The 15,891-nt window shown below is 49.6% G+C and overlaps 1 protein-coding gene across 7 annotated transcripts in view; it reads left to right on the top strand.

Moving 5' to 3' along the window:
* Nucleotides 1-15,891, top strand: part of CAMTA1 (calmodulin binding transcription activator 1) — a 249,155-nt gene that overhangs the window by 5,294 nt on the left and 227,970 nt on the right. The window lies entirely within an intron of this gene.

The raw sequence follows: 15,891 nt of genomic DNA, 5'->3' as shown, positions 1-15,891 counted from the left end.
GAGCGGATATAGTGAATGCAGGGTCTGGGGAGACCAAATATAGTGAATGCAGGGTCTGGGGAGAGCGGATATAGTGAATGCAGGGTCTGGGGAGAGCGGATATAGTGAATGCAGGGTCTGGGGAGAGCGGATATAGTGAATGCAGGGTCTGGGGAGAGCGGATATAGTGAATGCGGGGTCCGGGGAGAGTGGATATAGTGAATGCGGGGTCTGGGGAGAGCGGATATAGTGAATGCGGGGTCCGGGGAGAGCGGATATAGTGAATGCGGGGTCCGGGGAGAGCGGATATAGTGAATGCGGGGTCCGGGGAGAGCGGATATAGTGAATGCGGGGTCTGGGGAGACCAAATATAGTGAATGCAGGGTCCGGGGAGAGCGGATATAGTGAATGTAGGGTCCAGGGAGACCAGATATAGTGAGTGCAGATCTCTCTCTGTGTACTATCCCTTTAAGCTGAGGCCGGGGCTGGGCGGTGGGATATTCCTCGCCGTGCTGCGCTCTCCCTTCTATAATGAATCATCCGCCTTCTCACTGCTTACATTGTATCGGTACGAAGTTATCAGTCACAATTAACAAACAGTGCAGCAGGAGAGGTAACGTCTGCTGGAGAGCGGAGCTTGTGCAGAGCTCCGTAATGAATTGTAATGGCCGCCGGCGCGCTTGTAAAGTAACTGACAACTTTTCGGCAGCATTCCATGACTCTGGCAAACTGGGAGCGGCTTCGTGTTCATTCTCCTGGATCTGGATCTGAAATATAATTTCTACCAAAAACAGCGACTGATCCGGTTAGTGATGTCTGACTAATATTATTTTGAACACAACTGTATTTGAAATGCTACAATTTTGGCCATATTCAATATATTTCAAAATATATTTATATTGGCAGCATGGGGCATCATGGCGGCTATGTGCAGTAGGGTCCAAAGGGAAGACCGGGCTAATTGAAGTTAGTTTGCCTTTTTATTTTCTCTGAAAAGGTGAACTTACCCTTTAACCATGAACCTGCTCAGTCTTGGAAAATCTCAGACAGTCCTTACCTGAAAAGTAATGTCCGGCATTAAGAAACATCCGAAGTTCTCTCCACCCAGCACGCCGGTGACCTAACCCCCCGGACTGGTCAATGATAACACAGGTGGGCTCACCGGTCACCAGCGAAGGATTCTGCTGAGGTTCCGAGGCGACAGGTGACGAAAAAGGGACAGGCACAATGTAATTGGCTGACGGATCTCCTGCCGAAAGTATTATTTTGAACACAACTGTATACTAGGGCCAATCCACCTACCAGCATGTCTTTGGAGTGTGGGAGGTAACCAGAGTACCTGGAGGAAACCCACACAGTCACAGGGAGAACATGAAAACTCCAGGCAGGTGGTGCTGTTGCTGGGATTTGAACCGACGCCCCGAGTATTACCAAGTGGAAGTGCTAACCATTTAGCCACCATGCTGTGCTAACTCAATGTATTTGGACAGACGGTGATGAGAAACTCATACGTTTATAGTTGTCATCAGACCAGAAATAGAGGAAAGATCTCCTGATGGGACAACTGTTCTGGTGACATCCTCGCTTTTCTTCTCTGTTCTGGTTGCGTCGTTAGGACTGGAAGTAATACGAATGGTCTCCGGCCATACACAGACATCTCACAATTTTCAGCACAGGAGAGAAGCCTGTACAAGACTGAAGGGAAGGCCGGAGTTCCGCTTTAATGTCCGTGGAGTTCCCTGGTTCTGTTTTGTTTGGATCGTCACTTTACTTTCTCGCTGAGCTGTGGAAATGGGAGCCAGCTGCCTTCTCTTCCTCTCTATATCTTGAAGATAAATGCCCCGTATCTTGGCAATATTTTCTCATCTGTCCCCTAGATGAACACTGATTTCACGTTTTAAATGAAGTCGCCTAGTTCTTTCTTCATTGCTGCAGTTTTGTTTTCTTGTCCTCTTCTGAAAGTGATTCATTACCTATATATTTTTTTATTGGTGCCGGCGATGTACATTTGTTTTGTTAATAGACATGTCCCTTTTTACAGATACTATTTCTTTTGCTTGATGTTGTGTTTCCTGAAGAATAACAGATCTCAGTATGAAGAATGACCTCTTTATCTGGGTGCTCGGGTGGAGGATTCTCTCTGTTCCAGACCCGGACTGGCCAAACAACACACAGTGCCATGAAAAAGTATTCATACCCCTTGAAATGGTCCACATTTTGTCATGTTAGAACCAAAAACGTAAATTTATTTAATTGGGATTTGATGAGATAGACCAACACAAAGTGGCACATAATTGTGAAGTGGAAGGAAAATGATAAATGGTTTTCAAAATCTTTTACAAATAAATATCTGAAAAGTGTGGCGTGCATTTGTATTCAGCCCCCTTTACTCTGATATCCCTAACTAAAGTCCAGTGGAACCAATTGCCTTCAGAAGTCACCTAATTAGTAAATAGAGTCCACCTATTTATTTATTACAGGTACTTATATAGCACCATCAATTCACGCAGCGCTTTACATATATATATTGTACATTCACATCAGTCCCTAACCCTCAAGGGGTGTACAATCTAAGGTCCCTAACCCTCAAGGGGTGTACAATCTAAGGTCCCTAACCCTCAAGGGGCATACAATCTAAGGTCCCTAACCCTCAAGGGGTGTACAATCTAAGGTCCCTAACCCTCAAGGGGCATACAATCTAAAGTCCCTAACCCTCAAGGGGTGTACAATCTAAGGTCCCTAACCCTCAAGGGGCATACAATCTAAGGTCCCTAACCCTCAAGGGGAGTACAATCTAAGGTCCCTAATCCTCAAGGGGTGTACGATCTAAGGTCCCTAACCCTCAAGGGGCGTACAATCTAAGGTCCCTAACCCTCAAGGGGCGTACAATCTAAGGTCCCTAACCCTCAAGGGGCGTACAATCTAAGGTCCCTAACCCTCAAGGGGTGTACAATCTAAGGTCCCTAGCTTACATACACATACTAGGGTCAATTTAGATAGGAGCCCATTAACCTGCCACCATGTCTTGTCAGAGGAAACCCACGCACAGGAGTGGACTGACCATTTGGAAACTTGGGCACTGCCCGAGGGCCTAGCAGGTTGGGTTAGGTTGGAAGGTGTATCTTCTACCCTTGTCATGTGTTCACAATTCAGCAGGGCAGCCACTCAGCACGGGACCCTGAAGCTAGTGGAGATCACTGTAGTAGAGGTGTAGTAGCAGTGTCTACTACAGTTGTTTCTAACGTCTAAGGAGATCCCACAGGCAGGGGCCGACTGACCATTTGGAAACTCGGGCACTGCCCGAGGGCCCGGGGTCAGTATGGGGCCCCATGAGATGCCCCTGGTACCTTTTTCATAGGCTTTTTTGAGTTTGGGTAAGGACACAGGGGCCCCATGATCCCCGATTGCCCGGGGGCCCCATAAGTTGTCAGTCTGCCCCTACCCACGCAGGCACATGGAGAACTTGCAAACTCCAGGCAGGTGGTGCCGTGGCTGGGATTCGAACCAACGACCCTAGTACTACTAACCCTTTAGCCACTGTGCTGCCCATTTAACAAGACCTGTGTGTCATTTAATCTCAGTATAAATCCAGCTGTTCTGTGAAGCCCTCAGAGGTTTGTTAGAGAACATTAAGGAACAAACAGCATCATGAAGGCCAAGGAACACACCGGGCAGGTCAGGGATAAAGTTGTGGAGAAGTTTAAAGCAGGGATGGGTTATAAAACTATTCCAAGTTTTCACCATCTCACAGAGCACTGTTCAATCCATCATCCGAAAATGGAAAGAGTACAGCACAACTGCAAACTTACCAAGACATGGCCGTCCACCTAAACTGACAGGCCGGGCAAGGAGAGCATTCATCAGAGAAGAAGCCAAGAGGCCCATGGGAACTCTGGAGGAGCTGCAGAGATCCACAGCTCAGGTGGGGGAATCTGTCCTCAGGACAACTATTAGTCGTGCACTCCACAAATCTGGCCTTTATAGAAGAGTGACAAGAAGAAAGCCATTGTTAGAAGAAAGCCATAAGAAGTCCCGTTTGCCGTTTGTGAGAAGCCATGTGGGGGAGTACAGCAAACATTTGGAGAAGGTGCTCTGGTCAGATGAGACCAAATTTGAACTATTTTGGCTTAAAAGCAAAACGCTATGTGTGGCGGAAAACTAACATTGCACATCACCCTGAACACACCATCCACACTGTGAAACATGGTGGTGGCAGCATCATGTTGTGGGGATGCTTTTCTTCAGCAGGGACAGGGAAGCTGGTCAGAGTTGATGGGAAGATGGATGGAGCCAAATACAGGGCAATCTTAGAAGACAACCTGTTAGAGTCTGCAAAAGACCTGAGACCGGGGCGGAGGTTCACTTTCCAGCAGGACAACAACCCGAAACATCCAGCCAGAGCTACAATGGAATGGTTCAGATCAAAGCATATTCATGTGTTAGAATGGCCCAGTCACAGTCCAGACCGAAATCCAATGGAGAATCTGTGGCAAGACTTGAAAACTGCTGTTCCCAGATGCTCTCCATCCAATCTGACAGAGCTTGAGCGATTGTGCAAAGAAAAATGGGCAGAAATGTCCCTCTCTAGATGTGCAAAGCTGGTAGCGACATCCCCAAAAAGACTTGCAGCTGTAATTGCAGCAAAAGGGGGTCCTACAAAGTATTGACTCCGGGGGGCTGAATACAAATGCACTCAACACTTTTCACAGATTTATTTGTAAAAGATTTGGAAGACCATTTATCACTTTCCTTCCACTTCACAATTATGTGCCACGTTGTGTTGGTCTAGCACATCAAATCCCAATAAAACACATTTATATTTTTGGTTGTAACATGACAACATGTGGAATATTTCAAGGGGTATGAATACTTTTTCAAGGCACTGTATCCTGTTATAAAGAATGACCAATTTTTTCTTGGTGCTCAGGTAGAGGATTCTCTTTGCTCTGGGCCCAGACTGGCCACCCAGTGGATCCCAATATGAAGAATGACCTCTTTATTAGGGTGCTCTGGTGGAGGATTCTTTCTGCTGTGGGCCCACACTGGCATTCCCAACAGATCCCATAATGAGGAATGACCACTTTATTTGGATTCCTAGGTGGATGATTCTCCCCACTGTGCGCCCAGACTGTCCTCTCAGTTGAACCCATTATGAAGGATGATTCTGTCTGCTTCAAGCCCAGACTGGCTGCCCAACAGATCCTGATATGAAGAATGACCTCTCTATCTAGGTGCTCAGGTGGAGGATTCTCTTTTTTTGGGGCCTAGACTGTCCTCCCAACAGCTGCTTATTTAAATTGTGATCGTTTTATGCAATTGCTAGGGTAGCGGATTCTCTCTGGTCCAGGCCCAGAATAGGATCCCAAATGAAAGGTGATCTCTTTATCTGGGTGCTCAAGTGGAGGGTTCTCTCTACTCTAGGCCTCGAATAGCTGCCCAACAGATTCAGATATGACAAATTACCTCTATCTAGGTGCTCAGGTGGAGGATTCTCTCTGTTTCAGGCTCAGAATGGCCTCCCAATGAATCTCAGTATGAAGGATGACCTCTTTATCTGGGTTCTCGGGAGCAGGATTCTCTCACCTCCAGATCCAGACTTACCACTCTATTGAGCCTGTTATGAAGTATGATCTATTTATCTGGGTGCTCAGGTGGAGGATTCTCTGTGCTCCACTCCCAGACTGGCCACCCATCAGATCCTGATATGAAGAATGGCCTCTTTTTCAGGGTGCTCTGTCTGCGGAATCCCTCTGTTTCATTCCCAGAAAAACCTTTCAACTAATCCCAATATGAAGGATGACCTCTGATCTGGGTGCTCAGGTGGAGGATTCTTTCTGCTGTAGGCCCAGACTAGCTGCCCAACAGATCCTGTAATGAAGAATGATCACTTTATTTGGATGCTTAGGTGAATGATTCTCTCCACTGTGGGCTCAGACTGGCCTCCCAGTTGAACCAATTATGAAGGATAATCTCTTTATCTGGGTACTCGGGTGGAGGATTCTTTCTGCTCCAGGTCCAGACTGGTGGCCCAACAGATTCAAATATGAAGAATAACCTCTCTATCTAGGTGCTCAGGTGGAGGATTCTCTCTGTTTCAGGCTCAGACTGACCTCCCAACAGATTCCAGTATGAAGGATGACCTCTTTATCTGGGTGCCCCAGTGAAGGATTCTTTCTGCTCCAGGCCCAGACTGGCCACCCAACAGATCCTGATATGAAGAATGACCACTTTATTTGGGTGGAGGATTCTCTCACCTCTGGACCCAGACTGATCACCCTATTGAGCCTGTTATGAAGTATGATGTCTTTATCTGTGGGCTCAGATGGAGAATTCTCTGTGCTCCAGACCCAGACTGGCCATCTGACAAATCCTAATTTGAAAAATGGCCTCTTTATCAGGGTGCTCTGCCTGAGGATTCTCTGTTTCAGGTCCAGACTGGCCTTCCGACTAATCCCAATATGAAAGATGACCATGAAAGATGACCTCTTTATCTGGGTGCTCAAGTGGAGGATTCTTTCTGCTTTGGGCTCAGACTGCCTGCCCAGCAGATCCCATAATGAAGAATGACCACTTTATTTGGATGCTTAGGTAGATTATTCTCTTCACTGAGACTGGCCTCCCAGTTCAACCCATCTTTACCTGGCTGCTCAGGTGGAGGATTCCTCCTGTGGAAGGCTAGACTGGCATCCCAACAGATATGAAGGGTGATCTTTTTATGTGGGCGATAGGGTAGAGGAATCTCTCTGGTCCAGGCCCAAACTAGCCACCTGATGGATCCCAAATGAAGGATGATCTCTTTATCTGGGTGCTCAAGTGGAGGGTCCTCTCTAGTCTGGGTCTGGACAGGCTGTCCAACAGATTCCAATATGACAAATCTATCTATCTATCTATCTGTCTATCTATCTATCTATCTATCTATCTATCTATCTATCTATCTATCTATCTATCTGTCTGAGGATTCTCTCAGAGTGGACTCCCAATTCCCAATTTCAGTATGAAGAATGACCTCTTTACCTGGGTTTTCAGAAGGAGGATTCCCTCTACTCAGAATGAACACTGAACCAGGGGCGGACTGACCATTCGAACACTCGGGCACTGCCCGAGGGCCCGGGGTCAGTAGGGGGCCCCAGGAGATGCCCCTGGTACCTTTCATTGGCTTTTTCATAGGCTTTTTTGGGTGTTGGTGAGGACACAGGGGCCCCATGATCCCCTATTGCCCGGGGGCCCCATGAGTTGTCAGTCCGCCCCTGCACCGAACATGAATTATGGTCTCTTTATTTGGAAGCCTGGGTGTAGGATCCTTTCTTCTCTGGGCCCAGATTGGCTGCCCAGCAGATCCTAATATGAAAAATGTTCTGTACAGTCTGATCCATGGCAGAGAGGAGACTGAGGAAATCCTTATGCTGCCTGCAGGCTGATGACATCATCTCAACCTAGGCAAAGCCACTGGACTACAGCTTAGAGTGACTTTTTAAGGATTAAAGGTGTGTAGCGCCACAAACTTCTCATTCAAGTGTAACAACAACTAATTTGGGAGTGAGCAAAGTCCCTTTAGTAGTAGTAGTAGTTGCAGGGCTGAGCTCCTCAGGTACAGGCTTGTTACTGTGGACTAAATCAGTTCAGAAGTAATAGTCCTTTGCAATAGCACCCTTTGGCAGGGCTGCTGTTAGAAACCACAGGGCCACATACAGCCAACCTGACAGGGCCCCCCAAACCACGGGGCCCCATACAGCCAACCTAACAAGCCCCCCCCTCTTCCCACCAAAAACACAGTTTACAATGCTTCAATTATGAATGCACACAGCGATTGATTGGTACCAATCGTTCATTGTGTTCATTCAGGGGAAAAAAGAAGGGCTAGTAAATGTGACATATTTACCAGACCCTTCCCCAACTCTCCATTCTGAAGGATCCTATTGTATGCAGCCTATGGGAATGAGAGGAGGAAAGCCGGCAACATTACAGGGGTGGGGGCAGAAGGGGGAAATGTATGGTGTACAGAGAGGGTGAAAGGTGCACCAGGGTGGGGCAATCACTGCAACTGTTTCCCTGTATTGCCCTCTCTGCAGCAGCTGAAAGCTGGCTTCTTCCCTCTCCCTCCGGCTGGTTTCCAGCTGCTGCAGAGAGAGCCATACAGGGGATGGGTTCCAGTAATTGCCGCCCCCCCCCCCCCCCCCGCTGTGCTGATCACTCTCCCTGCTCACATACAGTTCACCCAGCTGCCAGGGCCCCGTACAGGAGGACTGGTGGTACCCCCATATCCACGGCCCTGCCCGTTGGACAAGCTCTCCAGAACACTAGCCAGTGTTCCCTTTTTCTGACCAGGAAGGGGCTAGAGGTTGAATCCTCAGGATAATTCTAATATTAGGAAGCAGCTTGGAGCCTCGTGCCTCACATAGGGAGCTCCATGTGACATGAAAGCAGGGGCGTCCCTAGGCAGGTGCGGGAGGGTGCACACCGCACCGGGTGACACCTACCGCATGGGGTGACACCGGATCCGTTCCACGAAAAAGTAAGTTGTAAAGAAAGCCGACGATCCCCGCAGGATGGTTCGGATCTCCAGATTGAGCATAATGGATCGGACTCTGATCCATTATGTTCCCCAATCCGCAGATCCCATCCATCCTGAGGGGATCGTCGGCTTGCTTTACAACTTACCTTTTTTGTGGAGCGGGTCCGGTGTCACCCCATATAGGTTGCATGCCGACGATCCCCGCAGGATCGATCGGATCTGCAGATTGGGGAGCATAATGGATCGGAGTCCAATCCATTATGCTCAATCCGCAGATCCGATCCATTCTACGGGGATCGCCGGAGGGGGCTGTCACCATGTGTTATCGCACCGGGTGACACCAACCCTAGGGACGCCTCTGCATGAAAGGTATAGGGATGAGAAAAGCAGCGAGTTTTCATTTTTCCAGAAAGTTTTGTTGGGATTTGGGGTTTCCGCACACTGCTGTAATGCATGAAATAATGCGAGCGATACCTAAATTAAGTTATCCAAAGGCCACAAAATCCACGCTACGTAAAAGAAACACACCATCCAAATAAAGAATTGAATTGAATCAAATGTTACCCAAGCAACTCAATGAATGAAAATTGAGAGTGTCCGCTTCAGTCAGGGGCGGACTCAGAGGCGGACTGACCATTCACGCACTTGGGCACTGCCCGAGGGCCCGGGGTCAGTAGCAGGCCCCATGAGATGCCCCTGGTACCTTTTTCATAGGCTTTTTTGGGTGTGGGCAAGGACACAGGGGCCCCATGATCCCCTATTTCCCGGGAGCCCCATGAGTTGTCAGTTTGCCCCTGGGCGGACTGACAACTCATAGGGCCCCCGGGCAATAGGGGATCCTGGGGCTCCCGTGTCCTCACCCACACTCAAACCACACCCAAAAAGCCTATGAAAGGTACCAGGGACATCTCATGGGGCCCCCTACTGACCCCGGGCCCCCGGGCAGTGCCCGAGCACCCGAATGGTCAGTCCGCTCCTGGCTTCAGTGATGGCGAAATCAATTTCACCGAAATCCCTCTGCTCATCCCTAATTATCTACAGTATTAACCTCCCTGGCGGTATTGCCGAGCGGGCCCCATGAGATGCCCCTGGTACCTTTTTCATAGTCTTTTTTGGGTGTGGGCAAGGACACAGGGGCCCCATGATCCCATATTTCCCGGGAGCCCCATGAGTTGTCAGTCTGTCCCTGGGCGTACTGACAACTCATGGGGCCCCCGGGCAATAGGGGATCATGGGGCCCCCGTGTTCTCGCCCACACTCAAAGCACACCCAAAAAAGCCTATAAAAGGTACCAGGGGCATTTTATGGGGCCCCCTACTGACCCCGGGCCCTCGGGCAGTGCCCGAGTCCTTGAATGGTCAGTCCGCCCCTGTTGTCGAGTGTAGCTCGGGGTTAATTATTAGTGCCAAAAGCGGTAACCCCCCCCCCCCCCCCCGAGCTACACTCGGGATTACCATGCAGCGTTGCTCCGGGATTCCCAGTTTCACTTACCTTGTCCTGCGCTCCCGCAATGTCCCCCCTGCAGTGTCCCCTGTAATCTTCTACGGCGGATGCCGGCATCTGTCTTCCAGGTTCCGTTCCCTGCAACGTCGGGACGTACGGGGGACGGAACTGGCGGGAGATTTAAAAACTTTAAAAAGTGACATTCACTAAATACACTAAAATCACATAGTATTACTTTCCTGTATCAAACCATTTCACATACATTTTGTCCCGAGTGCTTTGTCCGGCGCCCTGCCTGCATTGTTACTGTTCTTTCTGCCTGGAAACTGAGAAACGTCCATGGCGTCCAAAAAGCGTCCCTTTAGGTCAAAAGCGGTTCTAGACCGGCTAGAGAACAGCGATAGTAAATCAGAACCACTTGCAGAATTGAGTGATAATGATTGGTGGGGGAAATTCCTCATCAGACACTGAAAACGAATCTGCGACTTTGCTCAGCGATGTGGGAACTTGGCGCTCTATTACACATTTCAGTGTTTTTGGTTTGATTATATTATTGAATTAAATTTATTATTATTTTTTATGATTATTTTTTATATTATAATTTATGATTTTGTGTTTCAAATTTTATCATCCCCGGGATGTTTACTAGACTCTTGTTTGGACAGATTTCAGTGAGTTATTATTATTATTATGGATTTATAAAGCGCCAATAGTTCGCTCAGCGCTGTACATTTAAATGGGAGACAGAACATGCGACAGTACAGTAACAATACAATTCAATACACGAGGGGTATGAAGGCTCTGCTCCTTGGAGCTTACAATCTAGGAGGGAGGGGATGGTGGCACAGGAGGAGATAGCTGTGGGGGATGGGGTGGTAGGAGGAGTGGAGAAGGTCGGGAATTAGCAGACGGTGGGGTAGGCTTCCCTGAAGAGGTGGGTTTTCAGGGTGCGCCTAAAGGAGAGGAGAGTAGATGATAGTCTGATGGATTGGGGTAGGAAGTTCCAGAGTATGGGTGATGCCCTGGAGAAGTCCTGGAGGCAGGCATGGGAGGAGGAGACCAGGGAACTAGAGAGAAGGAGGTCTTGTGAGGAGCGGAGTGTGCGTGTTGGGCGGTACTTGGATATTAGGTCGGTGATGTAGTTCGGGGCAGTATGGTGGACGGCTTTGTACGTCAGTGTTAGGATTTTGAATTTGATCCGTTGGGCAATCGGAAGCCAGTGGAGGGATTGGCAGAGGGGGGTGGCGGAGATGGAGGGATTGGCAGAGGGGGATGGAGGACACTGAGTGGAGGCCAGTGGAGGGATTGGCAGAGGGGGGTGGAGGACACTGAGTGGAGACCAGTGGAGGGATTGGCAGAGAGGGATGGAGGACACTGAGTGGAGGCCAGTGGAGGGATTGGCAGAGGGGGGTGGAGGACACTGAGTGGAGGTCAGTGGAGGGATTGGCAGAGAGGGATGGAGGACACTGAGTGGAGACCAGTGGAGGGATTGGCAGAGAGGGATGGAGGACACTGAGTGGAGGCCAGTGGAGGGATTGGCAGAGGGGGGTGGAGGACACTGAGTGGAGACCAGTGGAGGGACTGGCAGAGAGGGATGGAGGACACTGAGTGGAGGCCAGTGGAGGGATTGGCAGAGGGGGGTGGAGGACACTGAGTGGAGGTCAGTGGAGGGATTGGCAGAGAGGGATGGAGGACACTGAGTGGAGGCCAGTGGAGGGATTGGCAGAGGGGGGTGGAGGTCAGTGGAGGGATTGGCAGAGGGGGGTGGAGGTCAGTGGAGGGATTGGCAGAGGGAGGTGGAGGTCAGTGGAGGGATTGGCAGAGGGGGGTGGCGGAAAGGGAGCGGTTGGTAAGGAGTCTGGCTGCCGTATTCAGGATCGATTGAAGCGGGGATAGCCTGTGGCGAGTCAGGCCAGTGAGGAGGGAGTTACAGTAATCGAGTCGTGATATGATGAGTTATTCCTAAAAATTACAGGCCTAAAATAAAAAACCGACATATTTCCATGCAAACAAAAGTACCGCTTTGAGCACAGAAATACTGACATAATCAGACCGCTAGGGAGGTTAAGGAGCTGCAGAGAGACTCGCGCCTCACCTAGAGCGCTCCATGTAAGAGGAACGGCCAGTTCCGTGATTATACTTTTTGCTACATAACTCTTCCCATTTTGTAGAGAGGTAAAAAAAAAGGCACGGCGCGTTTCAAGTTTTGCCGCGATCTGGTCAGGAGCGGTCATTCGGGGTCAGCCATCTGCCGGTGTAGGAGCAGGTGAAGGTACAGCGGTGATATATGTGCGACTCGGGGATGAGGTCAGCTTTTAATGAGCCGTACGGTGAGCCCTGAACAGACTGAGGCAGAGATGTGAGCACAGGACAGCTGCAATGCAGAGGACCATCGGGGGGAGGGAAAAAAAAAGAAAGATTTTATAATTATACCAACCATGACTTGTGGAAGTTGCTTGGCTGTGTACACCGGCGTGATTGCAGCAAACTAATAAAGAAACACGCTGCAAAGCATTATCTCCTGGCCTGCTAGACTCCGGCTTCCTCCACACTTGCGTGTTGTGGGAACGCTAGCGCGCTACGCGGGTCCTAGGTGCGTGCCGTTCACTTAAAGTGTTACTAAACCCACAACGGTACAATCAGTCTGTAGATGCAGTAATGCATGCTGGGTATACTCACTGTGGAACCTAAGGGGTTAATCCTCCACATTGTGTAAAAAGGCCATTTGATCCTGTCTTCTCTGTTCCTCCCCTTTTTCAAGCGACCACTTCTTATCGCCAGACTGAACTGTAGGCATGCACATGCTCAGTTTGGTGTGTATTGCTAGAGAGGTTTTTTTTTCTTTTCTTGGGAGAGTGCATGTGATTAGCGCAGGGCCAATCAGCACTGTCCATACAGGGGTCAGGGGTCCTGCATCCTCCTAGAGCATAAATAATACTCCTCCTACAACCTTTAGCTAGTGGTGGGCTGGACACTGAGAGAAGTCACAAGACGGCTCTAACTGCTGGTGAGAAAAGGTATTTAGCAGTTTATATTTACTAAAATAATTGCATTTCCATGTTCTGTGTACTGTGTGAGAGCGGATATAGTGAATGCAGGGTCCAGAGAGAGCAGATATAGTGAATGCAGGGTCCAGGGAGAGCAGATATAGTGAATGCAGGGTCCAGGGAGACCAGATATAGTGAATGCAGGGTCCGGGGAGAGCAGATATAGTGAATGCAGGGTCCTGGGAGACCAGATATAGTGAATGCAGGGTCCGGGGAGAGCGGATATAGTGAATGCAGGGTCCAGGGGGGGCAGATATAGTGAATGCAGGGTCCTGGGAGACCAGATATAGTGAATGCGGGGTCCGGGGAGAGCGGATATAGTGAATGCGGGGTCCGGGGAGACCAGATATAGTGAATGCAGGGTCCGGGGAGAGGGGATATAGTGAATGCAGGGTGTGGGGAGAGCGGATATAGTGAATGCAAGGTCCGGGGAGAGGGGATATAGTGAATGCGGGGTCCGGGGAGAGGGGATATAGTGAATGCGGGGTCCGGGGAGAGCGGATATAGTGAATGCGGGGTCTGGGGAGAGGGGATATAGTGAATGCAGGGTCCGGGGAGAGCGGATATAGTGAATGCAGGGTCCGGGGAGAGCGGATATAGTGAATGCAGGGTCCGGGGAGAGCGGATATAGTGAAAGCAGGGTCCGGGGAGAGCGGATATAGTGAATGCAGGGTCCGGGGAGACCGGATATAGTGAATGCAGGGTCCGGGGAGACCGGATATAGTGAATGCGGGGTCCGGGGAGAGCAGATATAGTGAATGCAGGGTCCGGGGAGACCGGATATAGTGAATGCGGGGTCCGGGGAGAGGGGATATAGTGAATGCAGGGTCCGGCGAGAGCGGATATAGTGAATGCGGGGTCCAGGGAGAGGGGATATAGTCAATGCGGGGTCCAGGGAGAGGGGATATAGTGAATGCAGGGTCCAGGGAGAGGGGATCTAGTGAATGCGGGGTCCAGGGAGAGGGGATATAGTGAATGCAGGGTCCAGGGAGAGCGGATATAGTGAATGCAGGGTCCGGGGAGACCGGATATAGTGAATGCAGAGTCCGGGGAGACCAGATATAGTGAATGCGGGGTCCGGGGAGAGCAGATATAGTGAATGCGGGGTCCGGGGAGAGCGGATATAGTGAATGCAGGGTCCGGAGATAGCAGATATAGTGAATGCAGGGTCCGGGGAGAGCGGATATAGTGACTGCAGGGTCCAGGGGGGGCAGATATAGTGAATGCAGGGTCCGGGGAGAGCAGATATAGTGAATGCAGGGTCCGGGGAGACCAGATATAGTGACTGCAGGGTCCGGGGAGAGCGGATATAGTGAATGCAGGGTCCGGGGAGAGCGGATATAGTGAATGCGGGGTCCGGGGAGAGCGGATATAGTGAATGCGGGGTCCGGGGAGAACGGATATAGTGAATGCGGGGTCCGGGGAGAGCGGATATAGTGAATGCGGGGTCCAGGGAGAGGGGATATAGTGAATGCAGGGTCCGGGGAGAGCGGATATAGTGAATGCAGGGTCCGGGGAAAGGGGATATAGTGAATGCAGGGTCCGGGGAGAGGGGATATAGTGAATGCAGGGTCCGGGGAGAGCGGATATAGTGAATGCAGGGTCCGGGGAAAGGGGATATAGTGAATGCAGGGTCCGGGGAAAGGGGATATAGTGAATGCGGGGTCCAGGGAGAGGGGATATAGTGAATGCAGGGTCCGGGGAGAGCGGATATAGTGAATGCAGGGTCCGGGGAAAGGGGATATAGTGAATGCAGGGTCCGGGGAAAGGGGATATAGTGAATGCGGGGTCCGGGGAGACCAGATATAGTATATGCAGGGTCCATCCTAGGTAAAGCCATAAAACGATAAAAAACCACAAACGCGGAAAAATGTGGGAAAACGCCGCTAAACACTAATGCAAAAACGCTTAATAACGCTGAAAAACTCTGTTTTTTAACGTGACTTTACACAGCTAACGTTACCGGCGTTATCAAAACGTCCCGTGTGCATGAGGGCCAATGCTGGAAAACGTGGCAAAAAGCAGTAAATCGTAGCAAACTGTAGTTCTTGGACTTTTTTTTACCCAAAAATATATTTTTTTAGGTAAAAAAAATGCAAAAAAATGGAAACATGAAAAAACACAGCAAAACGCCGCTAAACGCTAATGCAAAAAATGCTAAAAAAAAGCTGAAAAACTTTGGTTTTTAACATGACTTTATACAGCTAACGTTACCACCGTTATCAAAACATCCCGTGTGCATGAGGGCTAACGCTGAAAAAACGCAGCAAAACGCATTCAAACTCAGCAAACCGGCGTTTTTGGACTTTGTTACAAAAAAAAATTTTCTTGTAAAAAAAAAGCGAAAAACGCAAATGCGAAATAAAACGCCGCTAAACACTAATGCAAAAAACACAAAAAAACCGGTGAAAAACTCTGGTTTTTAACGTGACTTTACACAGCTAACGTTACTATGGTTATCAAAATGTTCCGTGTGTGTGAGCGCTAATGCTGAAAACGCAGCAAAACTGGGCAAACCGGCATTTTTGGACTTTTTTACTAAAAAAAAATTTATTTTGGTAAAAAAATGTATTAATGGCGGTACAGCCCCACTTCCAGCCGCCGTTCTTCCAGCGCCCCATGGTGAACTCCCATACCTCATTCCTAATTAATCGTATTTAAATTCTAATTATGTATCGCAGAATCCAGGGGATTCACGTCTGCAGATCTGGGGGAATCACGTCTGCAGAATTCGGGGGAATAGCGTCTGCAGAATCCGGGGAATCGCGTCTGCATATCCAGGGGAATCGAGTCTGCAGAATTCAGGGGAATCGCATCTGCAGATCTGGGGGAATCGCGTCTGCAGATCTGGGGGAATCGCGTCTGCAGAATCTGGGGGAAGCACATCTGCAGAATGCGGGGGAATCGCGT

The sequence above is a fragment of the Staurois parvus genome, unplaced genomic scaffold (assembly GCF_062004578.1).
Source record: "Staurois parvus isolate SC_StPar_1 unplaced genomic scaffold, SC_StPar_1.0 ptg001631l, whole genome shotgun sequence".
Lineage (NCBI taxonomy): Eukaryota > Metazoa > Chordata > Amphibia > Anura > Ranidae > Staurois > Staurois parvus.
This window is presented reverse-complemented; position numbering and strand designations above follow the sequence as displayed.